At 33.2% G+C, this 23,717-nt stretch overlaps 1 long non-coding RNA gene across 1 annotated transcript; it reads right to left on the reverse strand.

The window, feature by feature from the left end:
- Window positions 1-1,050: 1,050 nt before the first annotated feature.
- Window positions 1,051-3,752, reverse strand: LOC130047772 (uncharacterized). The gene is made up of 3 exons (XR_008796587.1): window positions 3,291-3,752; window positions 2,329-2,414; window positions 1,051-2,224 (listed from the first exon to the last, which is right to left on the reverse strand). It is a non-coding gene; the product is annotated as an uncharacterized LOC130047772 (long non-coding RNA).
- Between the last annotated feature and the right edge of the window lie 19,965 nt (window positions 3,753-23,717).

The following is a 23,717-nucleotide window of genomic DNA, read 5'->3' on the forward strand; positions in this document are numbered from 1 at the left end:
AGAGTGTGAAGATTAAAACACTGTTACGTAATCGTTAGAGATGTCTATGAAACTCATGATAACATGTACCCAGTTCGAATCTCGTAATGGATTTTTTTTTTTTTTTTCTATTTTATTTTTAGAAATACATATAAATAGTATCTGATTTCTTTCAATTGAATAAGTAAAAAAATAAACAAAGATAAAAAAAAATGTCATTTCTGCAACTTTATATGAAATTTACAAAAAGCCATGGGGATCTTCCCCACTCGATTGAACAGTCTGTACATGTTCTGGTGCCGGTGTAGCGGTGATCGCTGTCGCTAGTGTTCAGGGTCGCTCTAAAAATAGCGGTAGCCCTTGACCGAAACCCCTTTATTTTTTTTAATTTAAGTTACACCGATTTGGCAACACTCTGAGAGAGAGAGAGAGAAATCCGGATCTGCTCTTGCCTTTTCATAAATTCAGTGAACTAGATTGGAGTTTCCATTTACTTAAAAAGTATATCTTCTTAACAGGACAAACATTGATAATTTAACATGAATTTGGTCTGGTATGAAAACACTGGATCTAGCTGCATGCACAAATGGGGATGGGGTTGGAGAGAAGAAAGGGGGGGGGGACTTCATTTTGGGACAAATTACTTTATTTTTCATTCTATTCATATTGATGAGAGACACTTGAACCGCACATACTTTAAATGTCCTTGTTCCATTTGATTTCAACACCCTTTATTTGGAAATTTCTTTCAACGCCTATAAATCAACATATTATATAAAGTTGTTTATAGCCATGGCGTAAAGCCAACCATCAGATAAATTCACCCAAAATCTTTGCAACTGGTCGATGTTGGAATAAAATGAAATCTAAACAATTTCTTAAAATAAGGTAATTATATAGTTATGTAAATTAAACACAAACAGATAAAAAATCAACATGGATTAGAAATTCAAAATGCATCTAAGGAAAACATTGGCATGATTCGACTTGGCAATTGGCCAAATTTACCCAAAATATGACATTTCTCAAATACTATCAGGCATACATTTTCTGACAACAACAAAATTCTGCTCATAAAATTTCTGATTTTATTTCATTTTTACAATAAGTCAAGTAGTATCTAAAATATTGAATAGAAAAAAATATACCAAATGAGGTTTAATCTGAAACTATGTCAGATTTTGTAACCCTACCCCCTCCCTTCTAGAAATGAATTTTAAGAGATACATGTACAGTCAGCAGAGATAAACTATTGACCTTAAATGATTAAGCATTCCCAAATTACCATATTGAGCATTCAAACTCACAATACTAGAAGTTTCTATGAGCCATTTAAGAATGGTATATAGTGTGTGCTATTGCAGTTGACCTTTTCGCACTCACAATGATTGCCTAAATATTTAGTTATTTTTCATACAATTTCTTGTAATAACTGGACCAAATCTATTACCTATGCATATTTTTTGATAGAAATTTATATCACTATACAGTATAATACACCAAATATGTTTAAATAACCATTTCATATTTCAATAAATAATTAATATCAATGGAAAGAGACCTATGGACTGCCCATGGATCACTACATTTAAGTCCATCTGAGTCATCTTACCCTCACAGATAGGTGTGTCTTTCATAAGTTTAAGATTTCTCATTGTAGTTTCACATGGAACCAAAAACTCGCTATTGGATAACTGAGAATGCATGTACATGTATATTGCATTAACTAACTGAAGTTTTCCCCAAGTGAAGGTCTATGTTCACTGTATGTATAGGGGGGGGGGGGGGGGTGAATTAGTTCCATTATGAAACTTTTCTAAAAATTTGATATACATTAATGTATCTATGATGTATGTTTCAACTAAATTTTGAATTACAAGGAAAATTCAAACACATTGATTGAAGTTATAAAATTGATATTCTATCATGTGCACATTTTTTACTAATATATCTAAGAAAGAATAATCAACATTGAAATTTCCTTTACATCTATGCAATATTATTGTCTTTCAAAAGGCATGTACTTGTAATATACGAGTACATGACATGTATTAAATTCACAATTTAGTTTAAAGTATGTTGTATAACATCCACTGCTCTGAGCTCATATAAGTGAATTAATGTTTTTCATCCAGTCCCAAATTTTGCAGTAGTTCTTTAATCTTTGGAACTTGATCAAACATTTTTAAATTTGTGGAGTTGTGGGGGTCCAGGGGATATGTCATCATCACTGTAAATGGAATACCTGTTCAAAATATAGATAAATATATTTAAATACAGCAAAAAAGATGAATATCTGATATACTCAGAATTGTCTTTACAAATGTTTATCAAAAAAAAATATAGTACCTCTCTTGCTGTTATACTTGTTGACTCGAAATCCACTTCAACCTGCAATGGTCCTATCTAACCTCCCTCGGTCTTCAGGCTGATGCCTAGAAAAAAGATCATCATAACTGATATTTGCACAGTTAGGTCTATATTATACCTTTGAGTAATTAGATTGAGTCAGACAATGTGAATTTTAAAACTGTGTCTCAACACATATTCAGTTAAAATTTAAATACTGATGTTTCAAAATTATAAATTGCAATGAGATGACATGTATATACGTTTTCATAAACTGCCATAGACTTATCATATCTGTTTCATTTACAAAATGTGGGTCAAGAGAAGGGCATACGTGTAGTATACATATCTTACTTATACATACAGTGCACACATTTGCCTATGAGAGGGCATATGCAGACTTGTGATTAATTTACATTATTTAAAAAGGTTTTGCCAACCTACATGTTTGTGTGAAACACGAAACTTCAGGTTTGATATATTTCTTAGGTCACTGAAATTTCAAAGTAATAGTATATGTATACTATAGTCTAGGGAATTATAATTCAACACATGCCCCCCCCCCTTCCACTTTTTATCCGGTTCCCTCATACCCCTAGATAGTAGGTCTATACAGATATTTGTTTTTCATTACTTTTATACATGTAGTTCAAGGTATGTTATTTTCGTAACAGTTATTTTCATAACGATATTATTATTATTTTCTTAATAAAAGAGTTGTGAGAGCCCATGTTTACAAATGTGGTATACATTTACATGACATCCGTTCGTTTACAATCACATGCACCGGTGGGAGTTATATTTTATGCACATATGGAATACATATATACATACAAAATAATACATCTACTGTATGTCGTGTGTTTAAACTTACAGATGTTATTATAAATCGCGTTGTGAAATAGCAGAGGAAATGTGAGTTGAACTTTTGAATACAAATTTATGGCATTTTTTTCACTCACCAAACGAAACTATGATTTCGTTGTCCAAGTTGAATGCATCCACCAACTTCCTCTTCTTGCAAGAAACTTTGTTTAGCCTCTCAATGACTGTATAAACAGTATTTAATCTCTCAGCATGCAGCACTCGGACATTACGATGCATCAATCAACAACTTTGTTTACGTAGCGCATCTATGTACATGGATTGGTGGTTGGTTTAACATTTCGATTAGCAAAAAGTTTCACACAGATGAAACATTTGATCTACCATTATTACAGACATTGACGTATACTTATGTGGTATGTGCATATTTTCTGTAGGCGAGTCAGTCACAACAACAAAACACTTTCGGAACCCCTTTTTGTTTTTCGACTATTCTATGACGGAGTAAGGAATTCCGGAAAATGAATTCACGTGAAAATACACAATTTTTACTGATCACGTGGTTGCTATCCGTCGCTACCTTAAAACCGGCTCTCAATTCACTCTTCCACGCCCCGCCCACCGATGACAACGAACGTCACATGTTTTCAGACTCCGTCAACTTATGTAAACAACATGGCGGGCGATTTCGATCTTATACAGGATACCTTTTCAATCACCTCGTTTACTCGTGAATTTTCACAGAAAAGTCCGTCAAAGGGTTCGACATACTTCAGAGAAGGTTATGTTCACATAATTTCAGTGGGTAAAAACGCGGAAGAAACAGTAATTATAACTTATTTGTTAGCGCTAGATGCTTTCGCTGCATTTGAAGTAAAGAAACACTACATCGTCTAACCATCGAATTGCAGGATTCGGCTGCCATCGATGCTTACTGTTCATGCACAGCTGGGTTAATATTACGAAACGTTTTCCGAGTTTTGAATAATTGTTTTGTTACGGAATTGACGATGTTTGTTGTTCGGTTGAAACTGAATAACTATATCATATATGCTGCGTTGACCGGTTCAATAAAATGTTTCATCTGCTTGCTTGCTTTTGCATCTTTTATTTTACTATTATTTATGATTTACTTATGAAAAACAGTTAAGTATTATCAAGAATTTACATTGCAGCTCAAATACCATCTGTGATCTCCATTAAATGTTCAACTTCAGTTATACTCGAATGGATATTGTAGATCTAGATATCTACATTGAGATATTTACATGCATACTTTTTTTTTAATGAATTGACCCTAGATATGAAAATAGTTTAGATAGGGGATTCTTTTTAATAGATATTATAGTAAAAAAAAAAAAGTATTGTGTAGCTCTTAGCACAGGTGCTTGGGTTCATGACCCCCCCCCTCCCTTAAATAACCTAGCTACACGAATTGTTATATCCAATGGGGGGATTCTTAAAAAGAGCTATTTTGGGGTATGCATGACATTGTTGACATGCATTAGTAGGATTTTCAACAAGAAATAATTTAAATCAAGTCGTGCAGGTTATTCGGGAGAATGGGGGGGAGGGGGGGGGGGGGGGGTCCTGAACCCAAGCACCTGTAGCTCTTAGTATATGTATACACATGACATGGGCATGTATTATTATCAGTCCCTGATTTAACTATTACTATTAACAAATACATAATTGTTTGCTAAGACTAACTTACTTTGTGTGCCGGTCCATTCTGCTCTTACTGTGGGGCCTACCGCACGCCTTTATTCAACGTAAACATTAATCTTTATGTGATTTTGGGTTTGGAAATGGGATAAACATTACTTCTTGTATCCTTTCTGGGTAACGTGAATCACTGTTGCATTTCCCCGATGCACACAATTCCACCAATTTTATGAGAACTCGAAGTAATCAGGCTAAAACATCTGTACCTCAAAACCTCCGTCATCATAAGTTTTGACGGAGGTAATGGCGGACAATTCTTCCGCGATTTTGATTGGCTGTGCGGAGATGATAACCGCACCTCCCCTGACGACAGTGGAAGCGTGAATTAAAACGTTTGTAACTATCTTATTTATGAAGCGAATGAGATGATATTCACAGGATATGTAGACAATATGTGTATCTATATATTGGTGTAATAAAAAATGCCAACGCACACGCGCATGCGCGTGAGACATTTTTCAAATGTTCGATTTTTAAGGGACGATAACGTTTTTGTTTTTCATCATATTCTATTGATATTAGGGTTTTAGATGTCTCTTGGTACTCCTTACAAATTGTTGTGGTTAGAATTACTGCTCAGCACGTGCATGCACGTGTGCTGAATTCTGATTGGACGATTTTAAAATCGCTATAACTTCCTTATATTTGGAGGAAACTTTATGAAATTCATACTGTGGGTATATGATACAAATACCTGTTGAACGACATCAACAAAAATTCGTAATCATACACGCATGCGCGTGTATGCACGTGCAACGCTTTCTTTCATTTCTTGGTACTGAAATGACCATATTAAACGTACTACATGTAATTAAAGGCTAAAATAAAATGATTTTTTGCTATAGATTCACAAGGACATCACATTTTATTTGGGGGAGGTTTGGGGAACATATGTAACGGTCCCCGTTACAATTAGAACTAGTTATTATTATTATTATGTTCCCCAAACGAAGTTTGGGAACATATTGGTTTTACTCTGTTTCTTATTATTATGTTCCCCAAACAAAGTTTGGGAACATATTGGTTTTACTCTGTTTCTTATTATGTTCCCCAAACAAAGTTTGGGAACATATTGGTTTTACTCTGTTTCTTCTTATTATGTTCCCCAAACGAAGTTTGGGAACATATTGGTTTTACTCTGTTTCTTATTATTATTATTATTATTTTTCTTTCTTTCTTCTTGGGACTTTTTTGTCCACGAGTGTTCTCAGAAACTACTCAAGGGATCAATCTGAAACCTTTTTAGGATGATAGTATAGCATATGTAGATGTGCGGAACGAATGTCATTTTGTCTGAAAATGCATACATGTGCATGCACGTGCATTGGCTTTTTTGTTTACAAACTTTGGAATCAGTCTAACTTTTTTATTTTTCAATGAAATCGTTTCCTATTTATATCGTAGGTATAACATGGGACTCTTAACTGTTTGGCATCGTCAAAATTTCAATTCTGCACGCGCATGCACGTGTGCTTCAATTTGATTGGATAATACAAAACCGTTTATAACATTCATGCCAATCAAGGAAATTTAATGATATTTACAGGATAGGTAGACATGTCAAATATCTACAGGACTAAAACGAAATAATTCCTTCAATGTGAATGTGTTAAACAAACAAGTGTGTAATATATGTATTACATATATTCAAAAAATATTTCTTCGCTTCGGTATGAATACAACAACACACCAGTATCTATATATTTTTTTGAAAATTTAATCTGATGCAAAGAAGTATGCATTTAATTTCACAGAGATCGGTGTGGTGTTGAATTATCTGCATTACCTCGAACACATCATACGTGATGGCCATTACTACAGCAAGTTCTTATATTTCTGAGCTTAATAACAGATCGAACTCAGTGCGTAATTTGTAACTGACGATTCGCGGTGAAAATCATGCGCTGATCCAGGAATATAGTCTCGGGTGTCAATCCCTGCATTGGGGGGGGGGGGGTCTAAACAAGGTTACAAACATGCAGTATCTACTAAATAGATGTAGAATATATACAAAAATATGATACACTACATGTATGTTTTCATGAAACACTGTTGAAGGGTGGTTGTCTATATCTGGACTCATGCTGCTCTTGCAATGAAACACAGTTTAGGGAAGGGGATAACTTAATTTGATAGTTTTAAAAACGATTAAAATGTCATGGAGTTATTACTTTTCAAATTGAGTGGGTTTGGGTAGGAGTCTGGACCCATGTAGCATCTGCTCTTGCATTGAAACATACACAATGAGGTGGGGGGGGGTATATGTATCTTGTTCTGCAATGAATATTTGTATTATATCACTGTGTATATAAAAAAAATCCGTGGGAATACTTAATGACTCGAGTTGGATTTCTTTTAGAAATAGTTTAAGGTGACAACTTGAAAATTAAAATTGCTTTCAACAAAATATGTACAGTGGAACCCCGTTATTACGTTTTCCATTTTGTCACGATAAAATAACGTAATACCGGGGGCAACGTAATAAACGTTCCCAGTGAAATCCGTTAAAAATATCATTTGGAAATTGTATATCGTCCGTTGGTACTCCGTGAAGGGGTGTGTGAATATATCTTTACTGTTTCTTTGTTTAAAAGACTATTATACTTTGTTTTATTTACATTTTATCTTTAATGTCCGTAATTCTTCATGTTCTTATCCCTTTTCTTTATTTCTGGTGTAGGATACACAAGGATGTTTTGATAAACGTTGTTTTTTCTGCATTCGTTTGGACCGCCATTTTGTTCAACTTTAAAACAATGCGTTCATGTAAATTTCTATCAATAACTCGTTCCGGTTCGTATTCAACATTCGTATTAAAAAAATAACAAAACATCGTTTTATTAAGTTCTCTAATTACACAATACACAACACAATAAAAAAAAATCCCACCCCAAAACAACAAAACTATAGACACAAAACGCACTCGATACCCAACACTTACACACTTTTCTCACCAACGATAAACACGGAGAACAATTTAAGCGCAATCCACATAAAAAAAAAAATATAATGATGCACGAAGATTTCATTTATAACGCTAAATGATGGCACTAAAATCACGTGCGCATCAAGGGATTTTAGAATATTCACTGAGGTAAATGCCGTGTGCGAATCGGCCGATAACACAGGACAGTTTGATTGGTGTATGTATGGACGAGATTTATGAACATGTCCAAACAACGGACAATTTTTTAATTAACCACCTTTCGTCACCTATGTCCAAGCAGTTACCCAAGCGGTTTTAACAATGCTACGATAAATCTTGTCTTTCATGTTCGGTACCAAAGCTGTCCGTAAATAGAGTTTTAATAGCGAAGGTAATCACACTATACTGAACACTCAGGTGGTTGAGAAATTATTTCTTCGATTATCAAAATATGAAAAATGAAGTAAATTTCATAGAGTACAATGTCTAAATAAACATTATTTAATTGTTTATCACTGGCTTCGATACGAGGTATTCACCTGTATTGATGTCGCTAGATCTATCGAAGCGTGATCAGTAAAGCGTCTCTAATCCCCAAACAGACCAGGAAATTTACGTGGTGACTGCCTCAGACAGTCAAGGTGTGAATGGCTTATTATTTTGAGAATCATTATTGAATAATTAGGAGTTTATTACGTTTTTGTCGGAATTTTTACAACGTAATACCGAGTCCCGGCATCTTAGGGCAACGTAATAACGAGGTCTATTTTATATAGGTTTGTTAAGAAATGGTTTTGTGCTTTGAAATTCCAACGTAATATGCGGACTAACGTATTAAAGGGGGGAACGTAATAACGGGGTTCCACTGTATCTAGAATACAGCCATCATACAAGCTACTGGAAAACCAGAAGTGACACATACTCCTCCACTACTTGGGGAGGGGGTTGTTTTCCCAGTTTTAAGAAATATTCTTAATTCATTATTGAAAATAAAGATAAGTGGCTGCAGTGTGTAAAATATCTAGTTCACCAAATGAGTGTCAATCTTTTTACTTCATATGACACCCCCCCCCCCCCTTCACTCTCAAATGCTTTTTATCACTTGACCATGAAAATGTAGAAAGATTAAAATTTGAAGTACTCAGTCAATGCAAAGTAATTCAAAGTGAATTTCAATTAAGTTTCAATAAAACTATTTCACATTTTGTCTTGTGTTTAATTGAAAACATTCATAGAACACAAGATTAGATGCTTTTTCAGCAGTCATTTTCTTCATATTAAAACTTGACAGTTTACTAAAGTTCATAAGCACAAATGTAGATGACAATTCACATCACTGAATGCAATCAGTGGATATCCTAGCTGGTTTGACCACTATGTACAGCGTAGTGACCAGCTGATGGAGATGAATATTATCTACTGGAGTCAATACGGCTGTCATCTGTGGGTACTAAATGGAAAAAAGATGAAAGTTGCCAGTCAAAAATATTTAAAACACAATACTGTAGGTCTAAGTGTTCAAGTTTACATGTGCATTATAACATAAAAACATTCAAATTTCATACCATACAGCAATATCAAAACATGTTTCATATGAATTTTCTCTTATTTATCATTTTAAAGAAATTAATATTGACTAGATGTAAATACAGTGTAATGCCTATATTTATGTATATCCAGTGCCTGATTGGATTATTTAAAGTTTGTAAAAATTACCTTGTATGTACATTTGTGGTCACTGGTCTAGAGATGTGGAAAATTGGAAATATCATGCTCTTTGAAAAGTTCACATTCTTGTTGGTATCATGCACATCTGTAAATAGCATTATCTCATTTTATAAATACATATGCCGCAAACATTCAATGTATTAAAGAAGGGTCTCAAATACACATAAAAAATGTGGGCAATCAGTATGCATTCAGGGTCTTTTATTTTTCTTCCATTTATTCAAACTGTAATGTAAGCGAAAATATCCCAAGTTTATTTTTTTTCTAGTATGTCACTTGATAAAATTAAATGTGACTGTAAATCTAGAGCATCAAAATTAATGTAGTTACACGTGCATTTGTACAAGATATTACCACAGATACCTGATACACTGATACTAGCGCCCCCCCCCCCCCCCCCCATTTTTGAAAATATTTTTTGCAGCGATAAATCTGAAATGTGTTGATTCCCGGTCTAACTCATTTCTTTTTAGATTTTTAAAGTACTGTAATCGTTTCACACTTTTTGTAAGCTTTAGAGATTGGCCTTGTCCGGGAATAAAAAAAAATGAGCACAAATTTTGTAATAAATTATTGGTTGCTAATGTTATACATGCAATACTAAATTATATAAACAGTTTCACGTCATATGTACATGCCAAATATATATAAACGTCTTTACAAATATGCATATGAACTGTTAGTTTTTAGTTTGTCATCATTATACATATCTCATATTGTGTAACATGATTGTATGCCAACATGCTTGGTGGATCAATAAATAAATTAAATCATACCGGTAGAAGCTTCTTACAAAAAGCGTGAAACGATTACTTGAATCGAAAGAAGGATGAGATAGACAGGGAATTTACTTATTTCAGAGAAATTATAGCAAGAAAAAAAAAATCAAAAGAAAGAGGGGGAGGGGGGGGGGGTAAGTACATGTAATATCCATACTTTAGGTGCCTGTGGATTTTACTGCCTAGATACCCGCCTGTACTCATGTAAATCATGTTTATATAAACAAACAACAACTGGTACCATTTGAGCATCAGTTCTCTAACATATACATGTAGGCCTGTTTTGCGTGTGTGCACCTAATATATGCTACACATCGGCTACGTGTGCAGTATGTAAACAAAGAATATCAAACTATGTATATACTACCTCTAAAGTATTGAGTCAATGTATAAAACACAGTAAATGCTGTCTACTTTCATTGTTGACAACTTTGGTTTCAGGTATTCATACATCATTATTTCAATTACAAGAATTTACCTTGATTTTTCCGATTTCAAAGTTGTACAGCTGACATCTTCTGAACGTCGCGTCGTCTTTGCCATGTGCCTAGTAAGCGCATTTTAGACGCTGATTCCAACCATACGACAAACTTCACCGGGGTATTTCTCATCATAATGCCTTGTAATGTGTTGTCAAATCAGGGAAATTTGACTTATTTTAAACGTAGAATAAAGGCAATATTCCGATATATTTTTATATGATCCTAAAATTAAAGTTTGTGTATGTGTATCCAAATATGGATTGATCAAGGCGGAGCAACTGTCATGACGTATCAGCTCATTATGATCTCATTATCATACCGAGTTCATTCGTTACCTTAAGTGTCCTGCGTAAGTTACATTTTAATTTCTGAGGTGCAGGGTGGTGAGTAGGAATGTTATTTTTGAAATCATCACAATTAAATCATATCAAGATTGTGAAATTAAATTCAACATGCTTTAAACCAAATTTCAATGTGTTGATTGAGAGACAAAAGATTTTTGAAATCCAAATATAAACTTTGAATATTTTAGAAAGAGATAACAATGTTAAAAAGTTCTTGGATATCAACATGGTTGGTTACTACAGGCTTCTCAAAAGAATTGATCACTTTGTATTGACATTGAAACTCACTTAACAGTTTAAGTGTGTGAAAAATCTGTATTGACAATGAAACTCACTACATGTGTGTGATAAATCTGTATTGACAATGAAACTCACTACATGTGTGTGATAAATCTGTATTAACATTGAAACTCAATATATGTGTGTGATAAATCTGTATTGACATTGAAACTCAATATATGTGTGTGATAAATCTGTATTAACATTGAAACTCAATATATGTGTGTGATAAATCTGTATTGACATTGAAACTCAATATATGTGTGTGATAAATCTGTATTGACATTGAAACTCAATATATGTGTGTGATAAATATGTATTGACATTGAAACTCACATGTGTGTGATAAATCTGTATTGACATTGAAACTCACTACATGTGTGTGGTAAATCTGTACTGGCATTGAAACTCACTACATGTGTATTGATCTGTACTGACATTGAAACTCACTACATGTGTGTGATGTGTACTGGCATTTAAACTCACTACACGCATGTGATAAATGCATACTGGCACTGAAACTCATTACATGTGTGCAAATGTGTACTGGCACTGAAACTCACTGCATGTGTGTGATAAATATATATTGACATAAAACTCACTGCATGTATCAGATGTGTTCTAACATTGAAACTTGCTACATGTGTGATAAATGCATCTGTATATTGGCATGATATCACGTGTGCATTGCATGTGTGTGATAAATGGAATCCTTCATTCGTATGAATGGGAGATAGGGAAATTCCACCGAGGGGACAAGATTTGCAGTCTAGGACGAGGCTTTGCTGAGTCTTAAGCAGCGAATCTTGTTCCAGAGGTGGAATTTCCCTATCCCACATGAGCAAATAATAAAGTGTTATTTTTCTCACATTTTATCAGTTCAGTACTTTAATTCAAGAGCTTTGAGAAAATTCAAAATTATTGAAATCCTTCTTTGAATATATGCAAAAATTAATTACACAGTATGAAGATCTCAGCATACCTGAAAATGGTTTACAATATAAGTGTAAAGTACAAAACCCAAGGTTGTCCATAAAAAAGCTATACATAATATATATCAAATTGAAATTTGAAGAAAACAATACAAACTATTTTTCTTTATCGTGTAATGTAAATCAGAAAATATACGACATACATATGTACATCACAAGCAAAGATATGTCTTAGCAGTGTAAGACAGAAAAATCTTGTATGGCTGTCTCACATGGGTTGAGTTGGTCTGACACTAGTGATTATGTGAGAAAGATGTATATTGCCTTATACTGGCATGAGACTCACTATTAATATATAATCAATTGAAATAGAGTCTGTATATTGATGAAGCAAACTAAAGGCCAATTTCATTTGTCCAAAACTGGTGTACACTGCATTGCATACGTTATAAAACTGGTGTAAAACAACGCATTGAAAAATAAAATAAACTGTCGAAAACAAAAATATGGCACAACATGTTATTTTCATTCTTGCCACTTTTATAATATATTCAAATCATCCAAATCCTTGACATAATTCACAAAGATCCCATAAAAGCATGAACATGATACATGCATGCAAACTATATAAACGGTGAAGCTGTTATGCATGAATTCTCATATTTTCAGTTGATGTTAATTTGTTAATCACCTCATATACCCTGACAAACTAGACAGTGATTCCTTATATTTATGTTCCCAGAACTTAGGGTATACTCTGTTCTCAATAACTATACAAGAGATCCTTTATATGCAATCTTTTTAAGATGATTGTACGTACATGTATATCATTTGGATGTGCAGAAAGATAGTATTTTAGTCTGAATGTGCATGCATTGGATTTTGGTACACTAACTTGGGAATCAGTCTAAATTTTTTGTTGTTCTTTGAGATTGTTTAATATTCATATTGTAGGCATTTATTAATTAAGACTTGTAATTTTTAAGATTTTTATTTTTAAGATATTTTTAAGATATTTATTAACTGATCTGCATGTTCAAAATGACCAATCTGCACATGCATGCAACATTTCATTTTGATTGGATTTAATACTAAAATGTCTGTAACTTTCTTATGAATAAAGTGAATGAGTTGATATCACAGCATAGTAGATAGTATGTGTATCTATAGATTGGTGTAATACAAAAATGCCAACACTCAGTATATGCATATCCTGTCTTTTGAAGGTTCTATATTTTTTCTATATTTCAAGGACCATAATGTTTATGTTTTTCATTAAATTCTTCTGAAGTTGAGGATTTTAGTATGTCTTGGTACTTACAAATTGGTATGGTTAAAATTACTAGCCAGCATGTGCATGCACAATTGTGCTAAATTTTGATTAGACAATTTCAAAATCTCCACAGCTTTCTTATATATGATGCAAACATGAAATTCAAACTAATTATGCTAATCATATATATGTACATGATACAAATACCTGTTGGATGACATCAACAGAATTACAGATTGACATATGCACATAACGTGCATTGCTTTCTTTCATTTTTTGGTACTGAAATGACCACAACTTTCTTATTAAAGGGTAATTAAATTAAAATGATTTTTTGCTGTTGATTTACAATATGAATACCTACACATGCACACGTCAAGCATTTCATTCTGATTAGTTGCATACGTAATATTTAGATAACTGGTAAATCTCTTATGAATGAGTAAAATGGAATTATATTGACATATTCCATGTACATACTACAAAAACTTAGAACGTAAGATTATGATTAGTTGTGCAGAAGCACAATGACATAATTTCTTAAATGGGGGGATGTTTGCTTAAACTACTCTCACACATCCTAACTGAAGAGCAACTTGAACTGACCAATGCAAGTCTGTCTTCCATTCTGAGTGATTGATGAAAAGTTCCTGTGGTCTTAAAAACGATAGAAAATGCATTGTTCCTTCAAATATATTGTTGGTGCGAACAGATATTCTAAGTATTTTTACAAACTATGGTTTTTCTCTGATCGATTGAGAGGGGTCGTAAAATCTTATGTCAGTAAAATAAAGGAGACATAATAGAAATTTGAAGGAGTGATTATTGGGATACCAGATCCCCCCCCCCCCCTCGTGTAAATATAGAAGAGAGAGGGTTAATTTGTGATGAGCCACTGTGATGAAATCTCCAAATGTTTTAGATATACATATACAACAATATAAGATAAACAACTTTGTATTCAATATTTGTATTCAACTGAGGATGGATGTTAAAATCCAGAAAGCACTAGCGATTTGAATATATTTTGGAACTGCATATTTTCCTGCTTTTTTATTTAATTATTTTGACTGTGTGATATCAACTCTTTCTATTTGGATTATATATATATATATATATATATATATATATATATATATATATATACATAAATATTGATGATCAGATGGAGTTCAATCACATAACATTTATTTCTCTACAGGCTGTTTCGTAAGGGGATGGTTTCCCCTAACTCGTCGGGAGAAAAATGACATCTAACGAAAAACATCGGCATGGCTGAGAATATGTTACACAGAAACATACTGGATAGTTGCTAAGCATGATTACACACAGGATTGAGTAAATAGAAATATATATATAGATAGATAGATAGATAGATAGATAGAGAGAGAGAGAATTAAATACACACTAAGTCTTAAGGTTCAAGCCACATAATGCTGTAAATTGTAGGTGGAGGACCTCTGGATAGTGAGTACATGCTGCATAGATGTTCCCTATGACCCCCACCAATGATACATTGCCTGATTTAAAAATGTTTAAGGAAAGAAATTCCAATCTTGTTTTTGATATTGCACTTTCTTCTCATTTATTTTGATAAAAGGGGTGCTTAGTTTATTAAATTCCTGAAAAAAAGCAATCGATTGAAAAATGCTGGTTAAATTTCGAATTGGAGCCTAGTAGGAAAAGAATACAGTACCTAAAATTTCTTGTGGTTAAAAAGTTAATTTCGATCTCATGGCGACATGGATGATTATTTGATTATTTATATGAATAATTTGTCACATACTTGACTCCAAGGAGGTTAGGTTCTTCATAATGATATCCCAGCTAGTTCCTCTCTTCTTTCTATGTCTCTACTGGCATTTTGAGACACATAGTTTTTGGGTGGTTTTCCACTCCTATTACAAGCTTCCTTAAACAGCACCTGGGTAGCCACTTTCAGAATCATTTACATGGTTCCCTGCATGTTTCATCTGTATCTCATAATCTGTTGCGTCAACTATGAAAAAGAAACTTGACATTAAAATCAAATGCAAAGAATCTAATGAAACATTAGCTTGCATATACACATGTATTTATTTTATTTTTCAATCTAAAATTGCATGGTGACACATATGATTAACATATATAACATGAAAATATTTCCTAAACATGGATTATTAAAGTACAAATACATGTATGCATATTTAAGAAATAAGTTTAATTTTTAAAAGTATTTAAGGTAGGTCCTTAGTCCTGGATTTTTGGGGTTTAGGTAGCATTTTTTTGTTTGGAATCAATAAATTAACATTCAGAGTAATGAAAAAAGGCAAAACAGTTAAGGGTTTCCATATTAATTTTCATTACATATACCACTAAAGTCATACCCCGATGTAGATTTTTATGAAATTCATTGGAAACAGTTATTTGTTGTTATTTTAATATAAAAACAACAAAATATTTTTTGAATTGCATTTATTTATCGGGAAACATGTCAATAACTAAAACACATGTCATTTTCAATATGTTCATCAAGTTTTAGAATAATATGTGGAAAATTATTGAATTAGCGTTATTCCCCAAAATGTTAAAAAACAAACAAATGTGGACGCATTTTCCTTATAACATGGTTTACATATCATTTTTTCTGTTTATATTAGTAGAGTTACATCTGTTATAGTTATTCATGGGAAAAAATCCATACCTTTCCTTAATAATTTCAAATCTATAGCTTCCAGATTATGTATACCCCCATCAAAAACTGAAGTCTGGCACCATACAGCTGAGCTATTTAAATCACTCGGGATTAAAATTGTATGTAATTTCATGAAAAGACACAGATAATGATTCCTTATCACCTTGGTAAAATGTTTGTCAAAAATGAAGGAAATATATCGCATTATGGACTTGATAAATAATTGAATGAAAACAGAGTTATTGTCCTTGGATTCAATATTTTGAAACATATCATTGACTATTCAAATATAACCAAGAATTTTGAAATATTTTATGGCTAACAAGATTTTTTACAATAACTATCGAAAAAGTTTCCAACAAAATTTATGTTCCTATCATTAAATTATTGACTTTGCAAAATCCTATGACGTCACACGAGTGTGGAACTACGTTAAGGGCATGAACTGCTGGGTACCTGTAAAGTGCGAAACGAAATCGAAACGAAACGAAATCCGCCGAAACGAAACGAAATCTACCGAAACGAAACAGATTGTATAACCGATCTCTTTTAATTATAATAATTAAAAATGGTATCTTAAGCCCCTGTGAAAGTTACCACATATCAATAAAATTCGCCTCCCCTTTGATGTAGGCCTTCGGCTTGACTGATACAAAGTTTTAAAAGTTGGAAGGGGGTGAGTCAGCACAAAGTACATATCCGAAGTTGATTAAATACCATGTGCAATTAGTTTCGGATCCATAAATTTCAGAACAAAGGGTTACAGTCTCAGAGGTCTGGGGAAACACACGAAACAAGGGGTGGGGTCGCCGGCGTTGGATCCGCTTTTGGGCATAGATACATTGTTTGAAGAAAATAGTGTCCGAGAAAGTTGAAAGCAGAAAGAGCTCTTAACCTCTTATTTTATCTCTAACTGCTGAGGTGCGAGTACTTTCAATAATGGAAAAAAAATTGAATAGTATACCATATTATATGAATGCAATTCAGTAAGATATATATATACATGCATTATTAAAAATTATTATTGATATGTAGTGGGTTTAAAGATAACTCTATACATTTGGGGTGTTGCTAAGACGGGGAATTGAAAACGGGACGGAAAACGGAATTTTTTTAATGCAATAATATCAGGAGGAGGTCAGCATTTTGTAAAATCAAAAGGCTTATGAACATGGGAAGCAGAAATTACAAAGAGAACGGGAGGACATACTCAGAATCCACCGTTTGATATACTACATACAAATACACAATATCCACATGTATACATAGATTTATCTTTAGAGCAAAAAATACTGAAACATGTATTTATGCCCAAAGGCGGATCCAACGCCGGTGACCCCACTCCTCGTTTAGTGTGTTTCCCCAAACCTCTGACCTGTGAGACTGTAACCCTCCGTTCTGAAATTTATGGATCCGAAACTAATTGCACAAGTTATTTATGTACTTTGTGCTTACTCACCCCCCACCCCACCCTTCCAACTTTTAAAACTTTGTATCAGTTAAGCATCAAAGGTGAGGCGAATTTTATTGATATGTGGTAACTTTCACAGGGGCCTAAGATGCCATTTTTAATTATTATAATTAAAAGAGTTCGGTTATACAATTTGTTTCATTTCGCTTAGGTAGGTTTCGTTTCGTTGGGTTTCGTTTCCTTTCGACATATTTCGTTTCGTTTCGGTGGATTTCGTTTCGTTTCGATTTCGTTTCGCACTTTACAGGTACCCTGAACTGCTGCGCTTTACACCAGCATACTTCATGAAGAGTGTTGGTGCTTCATGAAAAGTATGGTGCATGTTTATGCCCTCTGACATGTAAATAAACATCATGATCTGAATTTTTAACATATTATGAACACTCAACTTAATATATTTAGTGGTACCAGAATACTATACATAAATGTAAGCTTAAATATTCTTGTATGTGTTGCTCTATTTCTAATGAATAGAAGTAGAATAGTATTCTTACTAGGCCTACTATATAATTGATACCAATAGAATTCGAATGCTGGATAACTCGCCCCCAAGACAACTCGCCCCCTCTTAGGACAACTCGCCCTCTCTCAGGACAAGTCGCCCCCTTCTCTTGAGACACTCGCCCCCCAGGGTTTGACGTTAACTTTTTGGGGCACTAGACCAATCGGGCTACTTAAAATGATTTTTGCTAGACCTGACCTTACATCCACTAGCCCTGACCAACGTTCCAGAAAAAAATCTTATAAGATTCTCCATATCTAAATACGTACTTAATTTAAATCAAAAACGTTAAGTTTGAACTAAAATGCATTTAATTGTCTCAAAAAAATCTTTAATCTCGTCATTCAATTTGATGCTTTTACTTTCATGCAACCCTATTTTCAGTTTCATTAAATTTTTACCGGCACGGAAATTCTTTAATCCATTTAGAATAAATTGACCTCAATATTTTTTTTAAAATTTCTATTTCATAAGCCCTAGCTGCTTTGTTTCTTCCCAACATTTTCCTTTTTTTTCTTTCTTAAGACATCTTTTGCTTTCATTGAGGACGAGATTTCATATTTGATTATATAGACATTCCCGCACATATGTTTAATAAACACTTTCTTATATTCAATTCAAATGAACTGTTTTGGTGTTTTTTTTAATGAAAGTGAATTCAATAATTCTATTTAACCAAAACATAACTTTACACACATTAACAATGTGTAGATGTCGTAGAACATCACTTACGACCGCGACTAATTAGAACTAAAGATAGAGATTATGTCATCATGCGGTTCAAAATTGCTCGCAAACTCTTTACAGTTATTTTTTTTATGAATAAAATATCTTATGATTTAAAGTAAAGTTTCTTAAATTTGTTCATATTTTTAACACGACCAGTCGGACTAGTAAATAAACATTTTACCCGACCAGACCTATCATTTAGTAGTCTCGGTCGGTCGGGTGTGCCTTAGTGTCAAACCCTGCCCCCAATATTATATATAAATATATTATCACATTTTATTTTTATTTTGTGTGTGTTATTTACACTTTTAACATTTATCAATGATGAAGCATGTAAAACTCTAGTAAACTCGCTAGTTACATCCAGATTAGATTACGGAAATGCATTGCTTTATGGTGTTCATTCTAAACACACCAGCAAACTTCAGAGGGCACAAAACACAGCTGCAAGATTAATAACACGCTAAAAAAAATCCAACCATATTACTCCTGTTCTAATAGATCTTCACTGGTTCCCAGTTGAATACAGAATTCAATATAAGATACTTCTTCATACTTTCAAATCTCCCAACAACCTATCTCCAGTTTACATAAAGGATATCTTTACAGTTTACAATCCCACACGATCACTAAGATCCGAATATCTGCATCTTCTCCAGGTACCTCGGACACATACGAAAACATATGGGGATCGACGTTTGGACAAAGCTGCATCGAGTCTCTGGAATTCTCTGCCTTTTAAACTCAGACAATGTACTTCATTGTCTAATTTTAAAGTGGACCTCAAAACGCGTCTCTTTAAATTAGCTTTTAATTTGTGATTATTTTTATATACTTAGTGCTCTTACATACAGCTCTTACAGTGCTGTTAACAAAAAACAAACAACCCCCCCCCCCAAAAAAAAAATAAAAACCCTGCTGTTTGTTATTATGCCTATGTCCTTGTTATGTATTTAATTATTCCTAAGGGTTGTTTTAAATTGTTTCATATGTTATTAGGGTAATCATATATCGCTATATATTAATAATAATATTTATGCATTTTAATTCTGACACTATGAATATTTTATTCACATGTATGTGTACATCGATTTTATATTATCTTTTCTTTCACATTTGTAAAGCGCTTTAGAGAACTAATGTTGATAGGGCGCTATATAAATCTTTTAATTACAATTACAATTATAAAGATACGTCTTTTTCTTTCATACTTTAACACGAATGGTAAATTCTAATAGAATTATACATATATTTAATTATTGCATTTCAGAAAAAGTTATATTTTTCATAAATCAATTGGCAAGGAAAATTATATTTACTGATCTTCAGGTAATTGATTAAATGTCTCCAATACTGAGAAAATTTTGAGGGTGTGGGTGTTTCTTTTATTGATATAGTATACATAAGTGTAAAGGTGAAGCATGAATATTCTGATACATGTAATTATCTTTTAATGCATTTCTCAACTAATACCCGTTGAAAAATAAAATTCCCATTTTAGATATTTTATAACGGCTTTGCTTTACTGATTCTTTTTACGCGGTGTGATTCTTTTTACGCGGCGATTTCAAAGTGTAAAGAACTCTGATGATGAGTAACTCATAACGTTTGAAGTAAATTTATAACAGCTTGGGGGAAATCAAACAATTAGATTTAACAACAGACGCAGATTATTGATAATTATACTACGTCAGCTGTAGACCAAGCTAATACTCTCCCTATACCAAACGCTAACTTGTTTCCGCTGAAATTATATATTTTACATGTACATAAAAGTGATGATGAATTTACAGAACCCAAACACTGGATTTCCACTAAAATCTTTCGTCTTGCATAAAAAGACACGAAGTTCGGTGTTAATGTGAACACGTCTTATTGTCTGTGATGTATATACTATCTATAAGAAATTCATTAATTTTTGGTAATACACCTCTTGGATTTAGACCAAAAATAATAATTGTAAACATGTATGATATGTAGGAGCGAATTATCTCAAGAGAGGGGGCGAGTTGTCCCGAAGAGGGGGCGAGTTGTCTTGAGGGCGGGTTGTCTTAGGGGCGAGTTGTCCCGATGAGGGGGTGAGTTGTCTTGAGGGCGAGTTGTCTTGGGGGCGAGTTGTCCTGATACCTAGAATTCATATACACACTATGGCAAAAATATTACAATGTAGGTTCATTGTTAATATTATTAAAATATCATACATACATGTATATCATACTATTTTACCACTACCCCTACAACAGACATGGGCAATACTCATTATACTGCACAGGTATTTTAATCAATAAATATATATAAATAAATAAAAGGGAAAAACTCTATCTCTATAAATAGATGATAAATACACTATCTATCTATCTATATGCATCCCCCCTCCCATTTTTCTATTTGTATCCATTTACTGATTAACAGCTGATTAAAAATTCAGATACCTGTAAATACTGGTAAACAGACAGACAGACAATGGTAATACATGTATATGTAGCACTGACTGATGTCTATAAACAATGATATCCTCATTTTATACTTACTAATACATAACTTCAAACACAGCACTAAGAAAATAATCTGACCCCTTTTTTTTCTTCTTCAGTCGGTCTACGGCACGAGAAAAATAATCTCCAAGTGCTGACAAATTCAAAAACTTCTGAATTTTTAACAATACTAATTTACATTTGTTTATTTGAGAGTGTGAAATAACAAGAGTGTGAAGATTAAAACACTGTTACGTAATCGTTAGAGATGTCTATGAAACTCATGATAACATGTACCCAGTTCGAATCTCGTAATGGATTTTTTTTTTTTTTTTCTATTTTATTTTTAGAAATACATATAAATAGTATCTGATTTCTTTCAATTGAATAAGTAAAAAAATAAACAAAGATAAAAAAAAATGTCATTTCTGCAACTTTATATGAAATTTACAAAAAGCCATGGGGATCTTCCCCACTCGATTGAACAGTCTGTACATGTTCTGGTGCCGGTGTAGCGGTGATCGCTGTCGCTAGTGTTCAGGGTCGCTCTAAAAATAGCGGTAGCCCTTGACCGAAACCCCTTTATTTTTTTTAATTTAAGTTACACCGATTTGGCAACACTCTGAGAGAGAGAGAGAGAAATCCGGATCTGCTCTTGCCTTTTCATAAATTCAGTGAACTAGATTGGAGTTTCCATTTACTTAAAAAGTATATCTTCTTAACAGGACAAACATTGATAATTTAACATGAATTTGGTCTGGTATGAAAACACTGGATCTAGCTGCATGCACAAATGGGGATGGGGTTGGAGAGAAGAAAGGGGGGGGGGACTTCATTTTGGGACAAATTACTTTATTTTTCATTCTATTCATATTGATGAGAGACACTTGAACCGCACATACTTTAAATGTCCTTGTTCCATTTGATTTCAACACCCTTTATTTGGAAATTTCTTTCAACGCCTATAAATCAACATATTATATAAAGTTGTTTATAGCCATGGCGTAAAGCCAACCATCAGATAAATTCACCCAAAATCTTTGCAACTGGTCGATGTTGGAATAAAATGAAATCTAAACAATTTCTTAAAATAAGGTAAACAATATTTTCCCCAAGAACTTGTTTAACCGCGCTTGACCACACCTTCCTTATTAAGGGGAAAGAGGCTGGAGCTATCCACCGGTTACCAGTTAATAATATCCAAAAATAGTGGTAATAAAGACCCAATTTTTTGGAGCTATGTACTTGTTTAATTTTCTTTGATATTGTCGCTATGAAACGGGGTTTATATCTTTGAAAATATTTTACCAAGCTAAGATAGAATATTCTAAAGAGGAAATTCCAGTTGTTCGTCAGTTTGTTATATATCAATGTTATACATTAAGATACGCATATTCATCAAAGAATGACAAATATACTGTGTATAATAATTCAATTCTCATTTAATATTTAGAGAATTGTTGCTTTTAACGATGTTCATATGTTTAAAAAAAACACGTGTACACCGATATTGTATTGAAGAGGAAATTCTAACTATTCCTTGATTCTGTATTTGTAAAACATTTTGTCAAATCAATGATAAACCAAAATACTGAAGATAATCATGATGATATAAAACAAACACAAAAACATACAGAAAATGAAAACCATTGAACTATTTAAGCTTACACGTATCTAATTGTATCTTAGTCGTGTCAAAGGTCAACTTACTTTTTCTCACCATTACTGCAGAATAACGATACATCGCATACCCCAATGTATTCAAACTAAACGGACGGGAACAAAAATATCAATTTTAAATCATTAATTGACTACTTATATTCAATTAAATAAACAAAAACACTTACATTTGCATTGTCATCCACTCGACCTTGTTTCCGTAGGAAGTTTTTTTTTGCGCATGCGCGAATATGGCAAGGATGCAAAGTGTGTAAGCACCCCATTATGGCTCTGTGTTGTGTGTAACAAAAGTCGTGTGTAACCCGGAAATTCACACTATACAAAATTTTGTATTTTCTGGGTAAAACACGATGAATAATTCCGATTTCAAGGGGTCTGCAATAGGGCTGGGACGATTCAGGGTTAGCTCGATTCGGTTCGGTTTCGATTCAGAACAGCACGGTTCGGTTATTTTCGATTCGGTTCATGTTAGGTCCAATTTATCTAATGACACCACAAAAATTAACAATTTTAATGAGTAGCATATTTGATTTGATTTAATTCAAGTTATATAACTATATGTTGTC

This window comes from Ostrea edulis, chromosome 7 (assembly GCF_947568905.1).
Source record: "Ostrea edulis chromosome 7, xbOstEdul1.1, whole genome shotgun sequence".
Lineage (NCBI taxonomy): Eukaryota > Metazoa > Mollusca > Bivalvia > Ostreida > Ostreidae > Ostrea > Ostrea edulis.